Here is a 14,768-nt window from a genome sequence, read left to right on the forward strand (position 1 = left end):
TTACTTAGGACGTTCGCGCGCGCTGTGTGCACTGGAAAAGCGCGCACGTTGTGCGCCGCTTAGAGGCCACTACATTATGAAGCCTGCAACTCGCTTTAAACATATTCATTTGAACAGCCCCACAAAATTCACCTGATCTTACTGTTAACCATACGGTCTGGGGCTCCTGAAGCACAACGACTCATTACACCAGATATCGTCAAACTCGTTTAAGGGAATATTGCACAGTTGAAAATATTAAGGCAGACGCCAAATGTGATGTAATAAGCTTGCTTGTAAGTATTGGTTTGCCCATTAGAGTAAACTACTGCTCCAGACGGCCAAAATGTACTATTTAGGAAACGTTTTCATAATTGCCGCATCGTTTGGTTACGTCATGGAAGGGCTTTATGACGTCAGAACCGCTGCGAGACTGACCGTGTCACAATTCCCACTGTAGAGGACGGGCTGATCCACTTGAAATACTACAAGTAGCGGACACGTGGGGGTATTTGCTGATGCGTGTTTTCCTGAGCCTGAATTTCGCTATGTGTTCGTGTTTGGGCCATTCGTCGTGGTTTTCCGTATATTTACTTTGTTACATTTTTCGTTACATTACACTATTCGCTACTTTGCATTTCTTCATTGCATGCACTTACTAAGTTAAGGCGGGATTCCTTATTTATTTGATTTCCGGTCGTATGTCCGTCGTAACTAGCATCTAGTATGTATATGATATATTAAAATGCCAGCGGTTGTGACAAGATGTTGGATTATGAGCGACACGTCCTTACCTCTTTCTCGCACCATGTTTTTTTTATAAATATGGAAGGATTTTACATTTGTATGTAAGGCACTCAAGGCGCACGAGAGACGTCACACTTTGACTAAAGCACTGCGCCATCCGATACAATGTTTAAGGTAACCCTGTCATGCGTTGAAAACAAAACAACGAACACAAATTTACGTGCTGTTGTCAAAATACATGAAATGCGTTTTTGATTGCGTGATTGTAACTTCATGTAGTTGCGCGATGCACGATTATAAACAAAAATAGCTTTCGTATTTGTTCAGTATGAGCAAAAATAGGGATGTTTGGTAGTGCCTGGCATTTCACTGATAGGACCAGAAAATGGTGCACATGCTTCATTCCTCTGAGTGAAAAGGCAGGTACCGCATGCTGTGGACGGTCGCACACTTGGATTGTAATGTTAACGCAACCGGTAATCCAACAGGAAACAGTGGTCGCATTTGAGACTGTTTCATTAGTTGGTGTGTCCGAGAGCGGATACACACCTGAGGTATCAGATATGAGGTAAGGTGGGTGTTCTCGCTATTCAAATGGCGTACTAGATGAGCGTCGTCCTACGCTTGTGAACTGGGTGCCGTTGCAACTGTGCAATAGCATGTGTAGGTATGTTGCACCTAACCTGGGGTTTCGAAATGTTAGATAACGCGCTCATGCCTTTAGGTTACTGAAACCGAAATCGATTTTGGCCCTGTGATGTGGTGATTTGAAATTTGGCTGAAATAATTGGGATATCACAAGCAATATGATGAGCCTTGTTCGTCCTAATTTCCATACCAAATTCAATTCCACACAGGCAACAAGCTGCGTTAAGTAACTTAGCACCCACTGGCTTCTTTCAACTTAGTGTGCATTTGTTGAACAAAAATCAACAATTTATTAAATTGAGGATTGTCGATGAACCACATTTGCTGTCAAATATTTAAGATTTCCTAAAATGGAAGCGGGTAGGCACGGACCCATTTGATAATGTTTTCTAGTAAGACGAACCGTACCGGGTTGGATTGAAAAATCAGAAAAAAGGATTGGCGGGTAGATTCAATGTGGACTAGCCGGATTGGACTGGACCGGGTCCTGGAAATTAAAACCGTGAAGTGCCCATCCATTGAGACCGGCACCAGAGGCCCCTTTATGAAGGCAGCCGAACCACAAGCTTATTCCACATTTTGTGAGCACAGCCCATTCGTTCGAGTGGTCAGACCTGGAACAGGCTACCGGAGGGCGTGGGTGGCGCTGATGTTATTGAACAGATGAAGGTCAGAATTGACAAACACTGGTCGTCCCGAGAACACCGCTTTATCGGCCAGACCAGAGTCATTTATCCGCTGTTTTTAAGGAGTTACCACATTTGCAAGGGTTTTGAACTGAGATAAGCGTTTTCAAAATCATGCAGTGTAGTTCAAAGCCCTGTCCCTTTTAAGGCCTAAAACCCTCTCGGGTCTGAGCATGACGCCCGCGAAATTGTGCAGGCTTTTTGTGCAGACATTCAAGATTATTCAGACATGCATGGTGGAATATAAACGGCACGTGAATATCAACATGTAGTTGGCTATGCATTATATAAGTTAATGATTTGTTTTTGCTTGACGCAAAGAGGACCTAAATGAATGTTGGCGAGAAAGCTCCCTTTGGTCCATGTTTGTAGAGAACAACATACTCAATTAACTCCTAGACTACTTTGATGTATATTAGTTGAGGAGAGAGAGTGGGTTAAAGAAATAATTGTGAGGCTAACGGTCTGTTCGGTCATACACCTAGAAATGCATCAGTTGAAGGAAAATATTGAGTTTGAAACTGGTGTTAAACTCATTAATTTAGCCGACTGACTAGATGAACAGAAACTATAGTGTTGTCATGGAGTTGGCCATTCTAGCTTTTTCAGACAGGATTTAAATTTCAAATTCCGTCCGTGGTATGCTCTCTAGTAAGCAAGCGTGCTCTTGTCATGTGTTGCAATTCTGAAATGTAATGTCACTTTCAGTGGTTAAACGGGATTGCTGGCAAGACCAAGAGTAATGTTAGCTATGTGATGATAAGATAGGGTATTTGATCATCAGTAAATCTTGTTACCTTGGATGACAATTGGAGCTCTTGTTCTGCATAGCGGCATATCTGGGTGTCATTCATTCATATAAAGTTGTCAATGTGACCTTTTCATCAGAAAATTATTTGTTGAATATGTGGCTTAGTTACGTGATATGTAACCTGCTTATACATTTCGTAAAACCAAAAGTGATGTTTTTATGGGTTTAAATGTTCCTCCTATGTTGATGTATTCCTTTAATATTTAAAACACTATTTAGTGATAATTTCCAATTGATTGATTTCAATCTGTTTAATCCGTGTGACCTGGAAAATTTGAAAATCCGGTCCGGTCCTTATTCATGTTTTGACGGATATTTTTGATCCAGTGTAATCCAGCTCGCTGATTGATCCAAAACCTGCAGGTTTATCCAATCTGTGAAGTGCTATACTCAGTGGGGTGCTTTGTGCAAGCACTTCCTCGTTGTGGGGCCTGGCAGAGAGCCTGCATGATCCAGTACACGATATCGCTGTTTTGAATACATGGGACGCAAAACCAATCAAATTAGGAAATGTACGACTGGTGCTGGAGGTTTTTTTTTACTAGTTTGGAGTCCAGCACTAAACAAGTTTCATTACATCCTGACCTTCTTTGAAGCAAGTGTCCACAAAGGTTTGACCTAATCCAAGAGGGATTATATGAATGTTTTCTACAACATGGGGAAGTTCCGGCGCTTCATGTTTTCGGAGGGTCATATGACGAATTCAGAGCTCTGCTTGCTATGACCTGCCTGTTGATGGAATTTCAGCTTTATGATAACAGCACCCAGTTACCCCTCATTGGAGACTTCCCCCAGCGATTACAACAGCAGACTGCATTGGCGGTGCTGGTTCCTGGCCCCATATGGTGTCTGACACTTCTGAACGTTGATTGGCGGGTGCCGTATCACTGAACAGATGAACGGCGCATACAGATGAACTCAAAGCTAGCTTCGATCGGACACATACAACATTAACTCGCCTCGGGTTGATAATAATTAGGTATCAAACTGGGTTTTGGCTATGGTTTCAACAGATTCAAGGTTTCATCTGTTTATTCACTTGACGATATAACAACGTTTGGTATAGTGCTGACACACAGGGCAAGTCAGGAGTAAACTGTACCAAAAGTAACACAACTAAAAGGTATTTTACAAGCCACTTATGCACACGTGCACAGCCGTCGTTATCTGTGTAGCACCTGGCTCGGCCTGGTTTTGGAGGCAAAACAGCGAGTTGCTGAATGAGTCTACAGATAAAACTTGCCCAAACATATATTCGCATGTCTAAAAAGTATGCAAAACAAGGCCATTCAAACTCGTATGTATCGGCCATGAAACAGAGAGGAGACGCCACGTTGCCCGCCTTGAGATGGCCACGATCCAACAAGGTAGTAAATGCAAAATAGTTTTTCGTCTAACTTTTTTAACAGACTCTGCCGTCCTCGAAACGGTGAAGCCGCAACCAGGTAAGAGAAGACATTGTAAAAAGGTAGCCGAGGAGGTGATTCCAAACGCCAGTGATTTTCCGTGTCCGCCTAAACAAAACAGTAGTCAACGCTAAGACCACATTCTGGAAGTTGAAACGCTTTATTTTAATCAGATGGTGAGAGCAGATGGTGCACGGTGACACATAAGTGATAACAAATGACAGCAGCGGACGAAGGCAACAAATTGGCAACAAAATGCAGTCATTGTCATGTGAAGATTTTTCATAATTCGGAAAATAAAACAGGATACTCGCATCAAATTATGCCAAGTTTTGTTATCACTCTTGCATGAAGTCACATCTTGTGGAACTGCACAGAAATAACCTTAGGATGACACTTCTGCAATGCCTGCACTCGCAGAGGCTGATATGCATTTCGGACATGTCAGAACATTATTTGCCTTTCTTTTCCTGCCATTCGCTTAAGTTGTGAAATATACGATTAATGACCAAAAATCCTTAAAACATATTTTAAATAGAAAATTCGGAAAGGGAAAACGGAGGATTGTGTGACTAAAAAATTTAACGAATTTCAAATATCAAACTGAACTGCAATTCTCCATTGCAATCAATTCGATCACATCGCCTTCACCACGGAGCAGTACGGCAATAAGTGTAGCAGGTGCCGGCGCTCGAAAGCAATATCCAGCATACTGTTACAAATCTTACATTTTATGCGGACGGACGTATAATACGTCATCAGTTCCAACCCGCATAAGCCACTCGAAAGCCGACGAGAGGAAGAAAACAACGTGAGGGACGGCACAAAACTTGAAATATTGCTGCAAGGGTACACAGAGCAAACACGCAACAGCGGAGCATTGGGATGCACAAAGGTAAGAGTGGAAAACCACTGTACCAAACAGCAAGTAGAGGGGGTTACGAAACGAATTATGGGGAGAAGTGTCAGGGATGAACGACTTTGTTCGGGTTCCGCTAATTACGGTAGCACTCTCAACAAGCTGGTCCTAAGAAATATTTCAACAAGATTTCTTTGAAAGTGTGACCATCTGCTTTAGCGCCGTTAAACAGCTGAGAGAAACGCTTTGTGTGCACGAGCGTCACACGATTTAAATCTGCTCACATATAAATGCTGCTATACACATCACACAACTTCCAGACATATACAATTCATTAAAGAGCAGCATGCCTCATTGAAAAAGCGAGTCATAAATGCAAGTCGGACAATATCGACCGATATCAGATCTCAACAAACCAAGGTCAGACGTCTCAATCCAAGCAAAGCAACGCATTGCATGCGTGGAAAAGAATGGAAAAGAGCTGCACCAAGCGCATTCACATAATATATACTGAAAAGTATCAGTTGCATGACCACAACATATCCTCCGCAACGAACGCTCTATTCAGATATGACGATTTACGTTTCGTGTGCACGCGCTTTGAAAGGAATAATAATGTCTAGAAGATAGCATCGGCTGTTTCAAGTTTGGACAGCGGTACGTGAAGGCCTGTTGGCATGGCACGGACGGGCGGTCCCCAGCGGCCTGAGGCGTGCGTGAGACGGCCGCCAGTCGGTCCCCAGCGGCCTGAGGCGTGTGTGAGACGGCCGCCGGTCGGTCCCCAGCAGCCTGAGGCGTGAGTGAGACAGCCGCCAGTCGGTCCCCAGCGGCCTGAGGCGTGCGTGAGACGGCCGCCAGTCGGTCCCCAGCGGCCTGAGGCGTGCGTGAGACGGCCGCCAGTCTTCTGCCAGGCGTGAATGTGGCCTGTGGGTCGATGCGTCCGCCGAGGCCTCATTAAAAATCGCGCGCCTTCGTGAAGCGCCTGTTCAAAAGGCATTTACAAATTGTCTGTGGAACGGCCACGGCCGTAAATCACCGACCGCTGCCTGCAGCTCGCGGTCATAGCGTGCTGCATGCAATATGGATTCATTGTAATATCGGCGGCAGGTGTTCCTGCACATTACCGTGAAAAATTGAAACACCCCGCCCATCGACTGAGCTGAGGTGGACCCGCGAATAAGCACAACATTCAGTCCAACGTCTGTCAAGCGAAATGCACCACCGTAGGATTCAAGTAATGGTAAACGACTCAGATGACCCACGTGAGCCCTGGTCTGAAACTTGTAATGGTTCTTTGCTACCATGGTAACTTGTGCGGGCATAACCATGCTGGGACCAGGTGTAGTGATTGAAATGCAGAGATTGTGACTATGTTTTCTACATTCATGAAAAGGAAGGCTTCTAGGCGAAAAGTGTGTAACACTGTTGGCTGGGCTTCTTTGGAAGGGAATTTGAATTCGGTCGTGCGCACTTTGTACGTGTCTGAGTTATTTTTTCCAAAGGTAACGCTCACCTATCCGAGTATTATGCGGCTATAGCGCATAGGAAAAAGAAAACGATTTCTGACTCCTTCAAATTGCATAATTCCAGAGGTGTGGAACTCAACCAACCTCGCTTCACGATAAGTGGCATACACAGCTGCATTATCTCGTGCCATCAGAAACATGACTCACAATAAAAATCTGACACAATTTGACGGCATTGGTCACTCAAGCCATTCTCCCCTTTTTAGTTAGTCCTAGCAATGTGCTGCTGCATGCCTGCCATTCGTAATTATTGGATATCAATTATTAACGTATGGGCTAACAATATCGGTAGTCAAGTATTCATAGCAATGAGCATATGTCCAACCTATGGATTCCTTTCGTATCATAGTTTAACACCTAAAGGGAGTGTCCCACATTTGTCTGGGGTTTTCTGGTTTTAAGCTTGACGCCCGCGAACTTCTGCAACTATTTCGTGTACACCATTTCAAAGTCACCCAGGCAGGCATAACACCATAGAAACGCAAACAAATACTGCGACCTCTTTGGCTTTGTGTTAACCGAGGCCTACAAAAACATGATCACTGAACTATTTGTGCTTGGGGAATGTCAGCGAGATTTACGACACCAACTGACACCAATTTGTTGTATTGCAGTGTGTTCTTTGCAAGTTTCGAAAATGAATAACAATTTGAGCTACATAATACAGAACAAAATTTACAATGAAACGAGTCATGACGAAAATAAGACTAAAATTGCGTGACCGTCAAATGTATTTACGAAAAGCATTACGCGCATGGATAAGGCAGCAGTGATAGCCTTATTTCTGATAGAAAGGCCAGGAGGATGGTAATGGTAAAGCTGCGTCCATATGTCGGCAAAACAACTTTACCAAAACGAACAGCAGAAGTAAGTTAACTTTTGCTATTCGTTTCGACAAAGGCATGTTACCAAAATACCAACATATCTTATATCTCCATTTTCCTGCTTTTTTGTACGAGGAATATGCAATAATTGCTGATTAATCCACGAAAATAAGACTAGGAATCAGCTGTCTTAACGGGAATGCTCTACATTTGAAGATATCGAAGCCAACATCAGATATGATGAAAGGCTCACTCACAACTACTGGTACACTTTTAGGTGGAAACGACTGCTCGAGGCAACACATTTTCTCTAATTGGTAAATATGCACTCTTCAATACACCATTGTTTGATTGGTCACGGTACCATGCACAACATTGGTTGATAGACAACGGATGACCGTTATGCCTGGAAATCGTGCTCACGAACGTCAGATATGACCGACTCGGCATTTACGTCTTTCTTGGCCTTCATCGTCGCATGGACAGTGGAATGACAGGATATGGGGGCGTTATTGTGGCGGCATGAATGCCTGAGTGATCTTGAAATAGTCTCCCGAAAAGGTCACCACATCTTGGCTTGCGAGTGCTATAGAAACTAGACAGGTTTAGGTCTTAATAAGGGCAGGGTGGTGAGCTACACCGAAGTATCTTTAGTATGTCCAATTCAGTTCAAAACACTATGCAAACAAGGAACGCTCCCTTTAGAAGCATACCAATGCTTACAAGGCTTGTTTCATCGTATACAATGCTTGTATCAATATCTCCACATGTGGAACATTGCTTCTGAGGTGATGCCTGCCCGAAAACAATACTAATGCTCACAGACTTTGGAGTAGCAGTGCCTGCAATGCGGCTATCGCACTCAAAATATGCTCTACAAACCTTTACCAAGTGTCATTTCCCCCATAATTAGTATTGTGCAGCTTTTTTCAAGGAGAAAGCAGCCTGGAGCGACAATTGTTTTAAGTTTTCTCGAAGCACTCAGACTGAGCGCTTGCGTATAATCTTTACTCTTGCAGCAACTTAGCTTGGTCCACGATCACTTTCTTATAGCCAGTAAATAACAGGGACAGTGATAGCAAGCAAGCCCAAAGGCCGGGTGAGCCCGAAGTCGGACAGAAAGACAATGTCCAACTTAGGCATGCTGTCTCTGAAACCATGCCCTGCCTCACCTTGCTGAAAGCCAAGAGCTTTTCCAGCAACGAAACTAAGCTTCATTCGGCCGGGCAGGAAAAAAAAGCTGCATTTATTTAGGAGTTGCGTTGCTAATTATGTTAATGTAAATATTTTTAGCAATGTTAACATTGTTGTTGACTTTCTGATTTTTTAAGCCAACCGCGGAGGTAGGCGTGAAGTTTCCAAAGCAGGCCCCAAGCAAACATGGGAAACGACGCCCGCTGTGACCTCAGCAGCCCCCACACAGAGCCCGGATCACGCGTCCCAAAGCGGCCGCAGTCGCCTCACCACGCTCAGCACACAGTTTATCTCATGCGTCCCAAGAGATACATTGTCCGCTCCGCACAGTCTGGGCCACGTGTTCCGCTGTGACCACAGCAGGCAATCCGTACAGACGCTAGATGACGCGTCCAAGATGGCTGCTGTGACTTCTGCAGACGCCATTTTACCTCATTCGTTCAATTCATCATTCACGTCATTCAATTCCGCGGGCACTACCTCATCGACGCCACCTCCCCCTAGCCGGTCTAAGTCGAAACGCACGGATGGTCCGCCAGAAACTAGCCCGGTCGGCTGACATACTAAGTACTTAGGAAGTCACGCTTGGCCTGAGCGCAGCAATCTTTAATCCGTTTTCGGAGAAGCCGGGTTCAACCGTTTGTAGCCTGAAAATATTTGCGTCACGCCATTATGCAAATCGCTCTGGTGACATCGCGCGATCCACAGTCGCGCAGTGCGAGTCCGTCAACAATGGCCGAACCCAGTGCAATGGAATCGGGCGGCACCAGCGGCGGGCGGCAACGACAGCTGCGAATCCACACCTTCCAGTAAGTAGGTTGGTCAGAGTCGCCCCATCCTTCCCAACAAGGATGCAGCATTCGGTGGAGGGAACGGGCCGCTCAGCCCATCAGCTCACCCCAGGCCGCTCCATCGAATTCGCCGGTACCGTACAACTTTCACTAGCGCCGGCGCACCAGCCGCGGCCGCCGGAGCTCTGAGTCAGGCCGCTGAGGCGCCGAACATCGCCGGCAGTGTAGCAGTCCAACAACTAGCGAATGAATCGACGCCGGTGAGCCAGGCCAAGCCAGCGGGACGCCAGCCCAAGCTAGCGCGAAATCACGCCCCGCCGCCGGAGATCACATAAGCCAGTCATGCCACAGATGCCATAGCATGATTTCCGTTGCGATGCGGCAACGGTGCTGACGGCGCGGTGTCGAGCCGGATGGGTCCGTAACGTTGTCGTCCTGCACTGCGCCACTCGGCATCTCACGAAGGTGAAATTACATGATGACACCTCCTTTCCGTAGTTGAAGTCATTTCAACGACGATACATACAGCCGTTGCCATGGCAACGATGCCGTCGCTTTGGACTGAAAGGGCTTGAAGGCCTATAAAACCGTTCAGGATATCCAGAAATACCGCTAAGGTGGCATAAAAGGTGTAGTCGTTTATAGGGTATCTTATTACTGAACTTCTGATCTGTGTGATTATTAATTCATAGTCAAATTATGGTGAGTTTTTTGATTCGCTGAAATGCAGACACCATATAATTGTTTTATTGTTTCGCTACTTGCAGACGTAAGCAAAACTGCTTGGCCCGTGTGTTCATGCTCTCTGCTCACTTGCACTACATGCGAAGGCAACATGCATCTTAACGACAAAGGTCCCTGAAACAGCTGACTTCATCCTTACCCTATGTTGTGGGTCTTGTTTCATATACATATATATATATATATATATATATATATATATGTATATATATATATATATATATATATATATATATATATATATATACACATCAGATCTGTCCGTGTCACAGCCAGAAAAACATGATCTCCAGACATTCGCGACATGTGGAAAAATGGTAGGGTTTCATAACAGTCTGCGTTTTGGCATGTGTTTGGGATGCCTACAAAGTTACAACACGAGCTGCACCTGTATTGATGTGTTCAAATATCAGTACACGTCCGCCCTACGAATAAAGTTAGCCCTCGAAATGCTGACATCGCTTCAAAGCTAAAAAATTGTTTACTGTGAGTTGAATACCGGTCTAACCGTTTTGTTCTTACGCTCTTGCATGACCATGAGCGCACTACTATACGATCACCACTGCTGAATTTACGGCGGGTAAGAGCATCTTTTTCGTTAACTTCAATTTCAGTGTGAATGTCTACGTCATGGTCAAATCAGCGGCGGTTATAAAACCCGGTGGATGTTTGATGAAGTACCGAGTAACTTCTCACTTCAGATTTTCCCGTAAGTTGCAGAATTTCACGGGCGTTAGAGTACAAGGCTAATTCTTACTTTATGAAACCGGATTCGAAGTATAAGCTTGGGAAGTTACTCTCCTTGCCAAATTGTACGCCGTTCTCTCTTTATGAAGCTGTTTACTCGTCACTGTGGGTGCTGCTATGTGGGCGTCGGTGTCTTCGCTTACTTCAGGGACGCACCACATTTAAGTCTCCTAGGTTTAAATTGTATCTGGTAGCATGGATGGAAGAGTCTTCGCTGGTAATGCGGAGCTCTAAGTCATAATTCTCCTCCGTTCATAAAACGGAGGCCTCGAATGGGGCCACCTGAGGCCTCAAATAATGCAGCAGTTTGGTTGAATGTGCCCGAATCACTTTCAGAAGCGGTCGCTTCGCATATAACATTTTGCAAAGACACAGGAGGCCCCAGATAACACCAATTGCCTTCATCTAAAAATAGACCACGCCTTATTCACCACGCCTGATCACACAATGTCTTGCTCTGCTACCGTCATCCCGCAGTTGCTACTCGTCGTTTTTGCAGCTATGAATGTACAGAGCCAAGCTGGGCAACAACGCCAGCGTGCTTTCAATTTCCAAGACATCTAGGTGCAGTGTGCGATGGCCTGGTTTGTAAATACGTGCTTCGTTTGAGCCAAAGGTTTCAGCTACATTAGTTATCAAATCTCTCCAAATCTTGAATCCCTTCCCATTTCTCTACAGTCCTTAAACTGAAATGCATAATAACTGATCCCAATTTTTAATCGTCGTCTTGCTATGCATGTTTCAATTTTTGCTGTGGCATCAATATATATATATATATATATATATATATATATATATATGTATGTATAACTTTACACGAAGGCCTATCGATTCGCTCCCTTGCATCGTAGGCAATGGGTGGGGAAGGGGTTCAGATGAACAAACGCGGCGAATTTTGTCTAATGCGGTAACAGTCTAGGGAACTTCGTTCGCCAAATTTCGACAAGCTAACTCAAATATAGTCACATATCGGGTGAACAGAACAGGGAAAAACTTAGGCCAGGAAAGAGTTATTGGCAATTGTACATTTTAAGGTATTGAACGAAGTATCAGATATGATGAAACAAGCTCAATTCTAACTTTTTTATACTTGTGGAAAAGGGCTGCTCTAGACTTGTGAAGTGGAAAGGGCTGCTCTAGACAACACAGTGTCTCTGTATACTAAACATCATGTTTAATGCGGCATTGTTTGAAAACGTCATCGTACTTTGCACAATATTGATTAAGAGCCAATTAACGGCCATTAAATCTGGGAATCGTGCTCACGAACGCTAGATATCAACGTATCGATAATTGCACCTTTTGGCCCCAATCGCCACATCGCTAGTGAAATGGGATAATTGGAGTGATGTTATTATGGTGGCATGTATATCTGGATGACCTTGAAATAATTACAAGAAATAGATTGCACATCTTCGCGGGCGCATAGCTCAGAAGGAGGAGGGATGTAAACGAAAGGACAGGGCTATGAACTACACCGAATGATCTTCAAGATGGCTATTTCAGTTCAAAACTCCATGCAAGTATGTAACACTGCCTTGAAATGAAAACAAAATGCTGGGCACTAATGCAATTTGAAGACGCCCCTTTGTCATCTTTAACACCACATGCCATCTGGAAGACGCGCGATAGGGGAGCCGAAAAAGTTAAGGCAACACCGAAAATGAATACTTATATCAAACACATCATCACAATAATGTCCTTCGCGGCATCTAATGTTGCACCATCACACCCCAACAAACACTATGGCTTATGTGAAGCGCGTCTCGAGCCCGATGCGTTCTGTGTGTAACGTAACGGGCAGATCAAGACATTTCGTGAACAAGTATGTGCATCGTGCAAGGTAAGCGTGTTTAGAATGACCCCGTGCATTGGTTGGAATGCTACTTCCCGCTTTTACAACTGACCCGTGTCACTGTTCTGTTGATCTTATACTATTCGCCAACGACTATCCAGCGGCAATGAGCGCGCGCTTTTTGCTCGTGAAAGGATTTCAGTGTGCACCAAACAAGTTTTACTAGTTGATATTGTCTAGACCGAGCAGCAGGTTTGTACTAAGAACAATTTTTAGGCCCTCTAAAACCAAGGAGTCGGTAAGCACTATTAATATTGTGTCCTAAATTCAGCCGTAGCGCCATGAATTTAGACAGTGCATGAAAAAGGTACCAACAAGTGGTACGTCCTTATTTGGGCGTTGCCAAGGCCAAAATCTCGCGGACTGCCACATCGTAAATATACAACATCTAGCAGACACAAAATGAATCAGGAGACTAAGCCCAGCTTTCGGTGTAATTAACTGGAAAAAACTATTTTCGGGCGGGTCGAATCATTAAATGAATGTAATCATTGGGATTTAACGACGCATTCAGCATATAAGCCCATTTAGTGTCGACATTATCATGGCGATTGATCCGGGGATGACGAAAGTCTTGGCCGGAACATCGGCTTAGACGCGGTGGCCTTCCGCAAACGGTCGTAAGGCCGATCTTCCATCTCAGTGACGCCATCTGTACCAATCCCGTTAAGCAGCCTTGTCAGGTGCGAACTACGCTAAGCCACAACGTAATATCAGAGGAAGGACGACACAGAGTGCATTTGTGTGTAGCGCATTCTCCAAAACAATAGGTCTTCGCAGCTTTTAAAGCAGACCAAGGTACCTGATGCGCAGTTCCACTTCAGTAGGGGTGTGAAATTAGCCTTAAGTGTACCCATGCAGCTTGTATTCGTGTTCATACTTGTACGATTCTTAAATTACTGCGGCGTATTTCAACATGCTCGTTGTTAGCCGTATGCTCATTCGGGGTGATAGATTGCCCTTCCCTTTTGTTTTTTCAGTTACATCCCACAATACGCAGCTAACGTCCTTAAGCCTGGTGGATTCTGCTCAAAACTAAATTTAGCACAATCTGCTAAACATGAGTCTCTTGTATCATATGAAGGCAACTCTAAAAGCCGTTTTTGAAGCCATGTGAATACGAATTGCAGACTGCTGACATCGAACGTACCATTCGCGGTCTTTTGACCATATCACACCGATACAACTGCATTGAATTGTTGCACTCTCGTTTTATTGCATCACGGAGATTTAAATTGAGATATTTGTGAAATGTGCACCGGTGAGAATGAATCCAGGAGCGACAGGGACACGGACAATGGAGTTTGTATGTGGTGGCGCGCTGCACCGACTATCCTGTTACTCTGTGCCGAGCGGGCGCCGGGTGTCCCCTGATCTGGCATTGTCGCCTGATCTGGCAATCGTCGCCTGATCTGGCGCCGTCACCTGATCTGGCGCCATCACCTGATCTGGCGTCTGCCACCGTCCGCTGGCTGGTCGTGTGTTGGCCGCTGGTCCGACGGCCGCCCGTCTGCTGGCCGCCCGTCTGTTGGCTGCACGTCGGTGGACGCACGTCTGGCGACCGCCCGTCTGCTAACCGCCCGTCAGCACACCATCCTTCTGACAGCTCTCCGTCTGTTTGACCGCTACCGTTCAAAGGTTCTCGGTTCGCTGGGCCGTGCGCCACCCGTCCCGCCACCAGTCACAAAATGTCCTCGGGTCACCTGTGACTGCACCGGCTGGTCAATCCTGTCCGGAGCCGGGGCTTGGGCTGTCCCGGTCGGGCCTATGGGCCTTCGGGCCATACCTGATCCTGTTCTTCACGTCTCCCGCCAAGCTGCGCTTTCAGAACATTTGCTATATTTGGGATTTCGTCAGCCATCGTTCATCTGTTCGCGGTAACAGTCTGTCGGCAGTTCGTCTGCTGGCGGTACCGCTCCGTCGGCAGCTCGTCTTCTGGCGGTACCGCTCCGTC

General features: G+C 45.4%; 1 protein-coding gene across 2 annotated transcripts in view; it reads right to left on the reverse strand.

The window, feature by feature from the left end:
- The window catches only part of LOC119112695 (lachesin), a 128,861-nt gene that overhangs the window by 13,605 nt on the left and 100,488 nt on the right, over nucleotides 1-14,768 (reverse strand). The gene's annotated exons all lie outside the window — the stretch shown is intronic.

Source organism: Pollicipes pollicipes, unplaced genomic scaffold, assembly GCF_011947565.3.
Source record: "Pollicipes pollicipes isolate AB1234 unplaced genomic scaffold, Ppol_2.1 Scaffold_7261;HRSCAF=8764_pilon_pilon_pilon, whole genome shotgun sequence".
Classification (NCBI taxonomy): Eukaryota; Metazoa; Arthropoda; class Thecostraca; order Pollicipedomorpha; family Pollicipedidae; genus Pollicipes; species Pollicipes pollicipes.